General features: G+C 38.8%; 1 long non-coding RNA gene across 1 annotated transcript in view; it reads right to left on the reverse strand.

Annotated features, from left to right (window-relative positions):
* Positions 1-4,155, reverse strand: part of LOC119150425 — a 55,204-nt gene extending 51,049 nt beyond the window's left edge. The window contains exon 1 of the long non-coding RNA XR_005105058.1: positions 3,980-4,155. This is a non-coding gene — a long non-coding RNA (uncharacterized LOC119150425). The remainder of the gene's footprint in view (positions 1-3,979) is intronic.
* Positions 4,156-7,779: the final 3,624 nt, after the last annotated feature.

Raw genomic sequence — 7,779 nt, forward strand, 5'->3', positions numbered from 1 at the left:
ATATAAAAGGAGTTTAAAGTGACTAGTTTAGACTTAGACAATTAATTTTAAGTGTCTAAACTAATGAAGGTAATTCTCATCCCCACATCATAGTCTTCAAAGAAAAATGGTCATAGATTGTGTTGCTATACATAGTTAGAATGATACCAGCAGAACACAAAAACTTAATTCCAAAAGGTGATTTTAGGAATTGGATCAAAACCCAAATTTTACATATCTACAGAGTTGCTAATATCAAAACCTTCTCATCACTATGGAAACAAATCCAGTGGGAAATGACTGCATATTTCTTTCACGTACCAGTGATTTCTAACAACATAACTTTAACAAGTCCTCAGCAAAAACACTCTGCAATATTTTTAATCTGATGTCACATTCAGAACGTCTGGTCAGTTTGTTCAAGGAAATATCTGTCTGCATACAAATAAATATGCTAAATATAGCATAGATTAACTTCATATAGATGTGACTAAGGATAAACTATAAAGATACAAACCCAGAGAAAGAACTAAACAAGCTTACTAATATACCAATATAGTTGTTTAGAAAAAAAGTGCTATCGTACTCTCCCTAAAACAAAAGACACAAACCCAGTCTCATATATGGCTAAAAAAGGTGCATGAAAACATATGACCTATAGTAACCTGGAAAAGTAGCTGTGAATAAGTCCAGCCAAGAAGTGCTGTAATACAATTTGCCACTACAACACAAATCATAGGAAAACCAGAACTAAAGCAGCTCTGTGTAAATTTTAGTGGTTGTGGCTATGTGACTGTGATAATCTGATTCTCATTTCTCATGAATTTCTTTACTGTAAACAAGGATCTAAGCAATTTACAAAACGTGCACACAGAAGCACAAGCCATCTGCTCACTAATAGACTTACTTCAGCACCTTATCTGGTAACTTTCTATTACCCATTTTCTAGTTAACTCCAGACTGTATGTGAAATAATCTAATAATGTTTGACTATGTCTTCTCTTCAAGGTATATCTAATCTCGTATTTACCTATACTGACACTTGTTGCTACATCCAAAAGACACACAATTCCTGAAAATTATCAAATCCCAGTAGCAAATCCGGTTGCCTATTTTACCATCTTCTGCATTGCAATGGTCCTCCTAGTTATTTCACTTGTTGATCCTTTTAAACATTATGTCATTATGTCTTCTTTAAAAGTTGACTGAATTATGGCAAATGTAACACCACTATAAGACCATTGAACAATATTCCCATTCTGAGTTTCTGAGAGGTCACTTTCACTCTCCACCTAACAGAAGATAGATTCAGCATAAACTTTAGTTTTCTTTCATGGATCTGTGCTGGAAATATTGATATAAAAAATCAGTGTGATGATACTGAAATACACAGTTCAGATGGTTCATGCTTTTTCCTTTTGTTTCATATTTGTGAATAATGATATGGCCAATGTTAAATTTACAGCAGGAACTTTTCTAATGCCTACGCTGTACTCAGTCAGCCAGATTTTGGTATATAATATTGGATAATATTCTTGCTGACCTGAAAGGAAGCAGATATTCCTCCCTTGCAGTTCATGTTTATTAACTTATTGTTACCATAAGATATGGAGGGAGGAGGGTTAGAAAATTATGGATATTCAAAGAATGAGGTCCTAGTAAACTGATCTCTCACTATCGATTCTATAATTAAAATTTTCACATCAATACTTTCCTTAAAATAGCACAGAATTCAGCTAGCAACAACAGTATAGCCACAATCAGCATTTCCCTGCCTGTCAATAAACTTAATCCCTCACCATTTAACTGGCAGTATGGGAGATACTTATTTCTTGTTATGCTTCCAGCAGAAGAGTGTTACTCTGTAAAGAATTATTCATATATTTTTCTGGCTGAGTATTGGATTATTTTTAAATATATAACAAAGTTGCGATAAATCAGTAATTTAATGTTGAAGTTAGTAAATAAGAAAAACTCAAACTTTCCCCAATAAATTAATGAGAGAGAGAAGGAAATAACAATACTAACAAAGATGAAAACTTGGAACAGAGAAAGCTTGTGTAGTGATGAGAAAAGCAAAAATAAAATAAAATAAAATAAAATAAAAATAAAAAAGACCAACTGAATAAATTAACCACAACACATGGTTTGATGCCAAAGATTCACCATGTATTTTCAGAGCGAATTCAGATGAAGCTTCTGCTGTCAGGGGATAAACCACTTTTTTTTCAGCAGAAGACTAAACAACATAATATGTTACTACAAATCCACAGCATTAATCACAAAAGAAAGATATCAAATATACAGAAGTTATAAAAACTTAATAAAAACAGGTAAAGAAAAAGCAATTTGGACAGTTTTCCAAAAGAAAATAGAAATGTAAGAAAACATTGTCTTATATCAAAAATGCACCTGGTAATTCATTTAGAAAAATATTGCGGAACAGTCTATTCTTAACTATATTCGGAAGTAGCTGCTGAGCATCTGTACCAATGACGTCCATTTCAATACGTACTTTCCTTGGGGACAGCAGAGCACAGAAAAACAATGCTGTGAGAGCTACAATATCTTCCCATTGCAATGCTAAGGTTTGATTGTTTGCTTGTTTTTAATAAAACTGCACTAATTTCTTCCATTTTCTATGGGATCTCAGACTCTTGGCAGCAGATACAATATTAGCTCATAAGTAATCTGTCTTGTCTAGGTTTTGAGGAAGAATTTCTTAGAAGCATAACATAAAAAACCAGATTCCTTTTAAGAAAGGTCTATTTAGAAGCTGGTATTTGATTGAATGTAATTAATTTCATTTATTTGCATAGAGTTATGCATACCTTCACCGTATAAGACTTTGGAGTGTTTATTCACAGATGAAACATGTCAATATTCACCTGAAGCTACTTTGACAAGTCTGCCACTATCGTTTTAATCACCTGATGCCATGTTCTCTAAAATGAAGCTACCTGGCCAGGCCCTTTGGATCTGGCTTTGAAAATCGATGGAGAAATAGGTGGAACAGGAAGGTACTCAGAGAATTTTCACTCTCCATACTTACCAGAAAGCATCTTAAGAAGAAACTAGTGTATAAAACAACCCATCTTCTAATTAAAGTTAAAGTGCATTCATAATATATGCTTAGAAGTATAAAAAGTCTTTTGGGTTTTACAAAATAACTATACAGTCCTGACAGACCTCCTTACAAAAGGAGAAGACAAACTTACGTAAATTCTAATTAAAGTCTTGTTGGCATTAGAACTGAGTTATCCTGTTCATCAGAAAATGATTGGCCTCAAACAGGCAACACAATTTCTTGCACATAGTCTGTGAAAAAGGATGGCAGATACTGGTTTGCAAGTGCACTTACATGACATGCAAAGTTGCTAGACTAGAAAAATCTAACAGTCTTCCGGCAATAACTTTTGCTCTCCATTAGCAAGCAATGAGCTCCTAGAATGCGAGTTTCTATCACACATTGCCTTTTATTTTCAGAATTGAGAAATGCATCAAATGAAAAAAAAAAAAGTAATTTATTTCTTTAAAAAAGAAATTAGTTAATTTAGTGTTCATGAGAGATGTCGGTGGTGGGTTGAAGTTGGCTGCCTGCCTGGCCACTGCCCAGCCACTCTCTCACTCCCTTTCCTCAACAGGACTGGTGGGAAAATAAGGTGGAAAAGCTTGTGGGTTGAGATAAAGATGAGAAGATGACTTACCTTTAACCATCATGGGCAAAACAGACTCAACTTGAAGAAAAATTAGTTTAATTTCTTGGCAATTAAAATAGATTTAGGTAGTGGGAGAAAAAAAAAAAAAAAGGAAAAGAAAAACGAAAAAATACTGTCTCTCCATCTACCCCTTCTTCCCCAGCTCAGCTTCACTCCTTCATTCCCAACTCCTCTGCCTCCTCCCCAGTCTCGATGGTACAACGTAGGTCTTTCCATGGGCTGCAGTCTTTTAGGATACACCCGCTCCACCATAGCCTGTGGTTCCTTTGGGAAATATCTACCTGCCCCAGTGTAGGGTCTTCCATGGGCTGCAATGTGGATGTCTGCTCCACCGTGGTCGTCCACAGGTGCTGGGAAATACCTGCTCCACTGTGGTGTCTCCCACCGGCTGCAGGGGAATCTCTGCTCCAGTGCCTGGAGCACCTCCTGCCCCTCCTTCTGCTCTCACCTCGGTGCTCACAGGGCTCTTTCTCTCATGTTTTTTTCTCACATCCTGCAAGGCAGGATTTTGACCTTTTATAAACAGGTTTACCCGGAGGCCCCACCACCTCACAAGGCCGTGGGGCCTGGCTGTGGTGGCTGGAGCCTGCAGGAACTGGCTGTGCCCGGCCCAGGGCAGCCCCGGTCACTCCTCACAGGGGCCCTGCACTTGGCCAGTGTTACTGAACAGAGAAAACTGTGACTAGTCCGCACGGTGCGTGTGCTGCCGGAGGTTGCAGTGGAAACATTTCACTCTTAACCATCGTTGTTCTTCAAGTTGATCCCAATGCTCACAAAATTTGAGAGACAATATTTTCCACCAACATTTACTTAGCTTTTAGCCTTTCAATTGATAAGACCAACAGGGATGTCAAATATTAACTGTGGCTATTTCAGCAATGCGATGGGGGGACAGGACCAGCGGCTCCCGCAGAAGCCCACAGACACCCAGCGGGAAGGAGCGACGTTCACGTGCTGCCATGCAGCCCTGCTCCCGGCGGGCAGCGGCTGCGTTTGCCCTGCTCCACATGCTGATCCACTGAGTCAGCCCGTGAGCCCGGCCTTGCTATTTTAAGACTCCATTGAGCGTGCAACGTGGCCATAAATAGAAACATGTCTGAAGATAAATAAATACAAAATAAATTGCTCATTTTAGCTCATTGCAAAAACTGCAGAAAATAAATGTCCTTCCAACATGAAAGTCAAGGCAGTTTTTTTGCCATTTTTAGATAGCAGTTCATCTGTTTCCTTTGAATTAAGGAGTATTTCTGTACTTCGAAAGCTCTGTAATCTGCATAAATTAGACTCTATTTTGTAGCTTTCCAGTATCTTAATAATTTTCCTCTTCTTTATTGATTTCAAATAATTTCCATTTTAATTCAAAATGGAAATTTCTGTCCAACTGATAAAATTCAAGTTTTCAATTTCTGTAAAAATTAGCAATTCTGTTTGCTTTCTGATGGCAGCAACAGATGAAGTATGCAGTCAGGGATTACACCTGATGTTGGCTTGCTTGAGGTTTCAGTCTCTACTTTACCCCGTATCAAACAGCTGTTTCTAACACAGCGTGAGCATGGCTGTAGCTGGAGATGTCTGGGGCACAATGGTGATCGGGACAAATATCTGATCTGCTGAGACCTCTGTGAGTGTTTTGGGAATGTATCCATTGGTGCAGTTTAAAGATATCTCTGGTTACAAAGTGTAAGAACACTTTCAGGCCTTTAAAAACATAGAAAAATCGGTGCTTTATGGCAAAAAAATGTCAGCTTTGGAAGGGTTAAAGTGTTTGAATATTCAGTTATAAAGCTCTCACAGCTCCATTCTGTAGGTGTGGTAATTTATGAAAGCTGAAGCTCTTTTCCACAAAGAGCAGCAGCAGGATGGTACTCAAATTTAAAAGAAAGCAGTGTAAATTCTGACAGGCGAAATACAAGATACAACATTACAGGGAATTTGAAAGGCAGTACTAGACGTCAAGCAAGCAAATATTGATAGAATAGCAGCAGTGCAAGCTCTAAAGTAATTCTAGCTTTCCTTTGCCCAAAGGAGCAAGTTAAACAATTCAGCTAGAAATCCATCAGAAATACCCTTGCTTTGGTATCTCCAGGTATTTGTTCATTTAGCAACCCAAACTTGTCCAATTATTTTCATGTGTCATCTTGAAGACTCGCTAGGGAAACATGCACATTCTTCTTGTGTGCATGCATGAGGTCTGATGAGCACTCTGTTTACATGAATCACAGTTTTTAACATATAGATTAGGTGTCCAGGCTTGGGTATCCTCCTTCCAGTCAGAAGAGCTCTTTTGCTTCTAAATAGGTTAATGTCTTTTTTGAAGATAAATGTGGTACTAGGTATTTCAGCAAGAAGTTCTTTTTGTAGTGTGCCCAGGAGATGATTCATTCTAGCCCAGGAACATCAGCAGTGTCAACACCAGGTAAGGGCTATCCACAATCCTTTGGGAGAAGTATTAGAATTAGAAACGAATATTGAATTTTTGAATCACACAAAAACCTTGTGGAAGAGATCTGAATCTGAACAAAACAGAAAAACAAAGGAATTGGAGGAAAGGAATTAATGATTATGTATCATGATTCTCTTTGTTGAAAGTGACAACCAGGATGGAGGCTAATTTTTTCAGGTACATTTAAGGCCCCACTGAATGCAGAAGCATCCAAAAAGACAGTTAAGGAGCTAAACTGGAGAACAGTAGTGGTCAATAGTTTAATGGATCTCCAGATGGAGACTCCTCAGGAGTCCATACTAGGACCAGTATTGTTAAATATCTTCATCAATGACATAAAGAATAGGATTGAGTGCACCCTCAGTAAATTTGCAGATGACGCCAAGCTGAGTGGTTCAGTTGACACACCTGATAGGCAGGTTGCCATCCAGAGGGACCCTGACAAGCTTGAGAAGTAGGCCCATGCGAACCTCATGAGGTTCAACAAGGCCAAGTGCAAGGTCCTGCACCTGGATTGGGACAGCCTCCAGTAGAAATATAGTCTCAGTGGAGAACAGATTGAGAGCAGCCCTGAGGAGAAGAACTGGGGGTGCAGGTGAATGAAAAGCCAGATATGAGCCAGCAATGTGTGCTTACAGCCCAGAAAGTCAACTGTATCCTGGGCTACATCAAAAGAATTGTGGCCAGCACGTCGAGGGAGGTGATCCTGCCCCTCTACTGTGCTCTCGTGAGACCCCACCTGGAGTACTGTATTGACCTCTGCAGTCCTCAGTGCAATAAAGACATGGACCTGTTGGAGTGGGTCCAGAGGAGGGGTCACAAAAACTATCCGAGGGATGAAACACCTCCCCTGTGAAGACAGGCTGAAAGAGCTGGGGTTGTTCAGTGTATATTCAGTATAAGGGCGCTTGTAAGAAAAATGGGGACAGACATTTTAGTAAGGCCTGTTGCAATAGGACAAGGGATAATGGTTTTAAACTGAGAGGGTAGATTCAAACTAGATATAAGGAAGAAATGTTTTACAATGAGGGTGGTGAAGCACTGGAACAGATTGCCCAAAGAGGCAGTAGATGCCTCATGCCTGGTCAAGGCCATGTTGGATGGGGCTCTGAGCAACCTGATCTAGTTGAAGATGTCCCAGCCTATTGCAGGGGGTGTTGGACTAGATAACGTTTAAAGGCGTCTTCCAACCCAAACCATTCTATGATTCTGTAATTCTAAATGATTATCTTACAGCATAGAGCACCCATGGCATAACATATCAGCTTGCATCTGACAGTTTTGAAAGAATTTAACCATTAAATAGTTGAGCTGCTTAGCTTAGCTTAAAAATCAATGACAAATTTGAAGGATATGATCAGTGACAACCTTCAATGTACCACCAAAAATGAACACGTGAATATGAACAAGAATCCTAAAAATATAATTGATGCAAGAACCATAAATTACCTTGTTAAAATCATATGGGTTTGTAATGGGCAGTAATGATTGTGATATTTCGGCTAGCCAGTAAGGGATATCTAACAAATTTATTAGGACTTCAGAAAGTATTTCAAACAACCAACTAAACAGGTTACTATGAAACTAAGTAGACACTGGGTAAGATACAATGAACCTTCAAGGTGAGAAACAAGTTAA

Source organism: Falco rusticolus, chromosome 6 (assembly GCF_015220075.1).
Source record: "Falco rusticolus isolate bFalRus1 chromosome 6, bFalRus1.pri, whole genome shotgun sequence".
Lineage (NCBI taxonomy): Eukaryota > Metazoa > Chordata > Aves > Falconiformes > Falconidae > Falco > Falco rusticolus.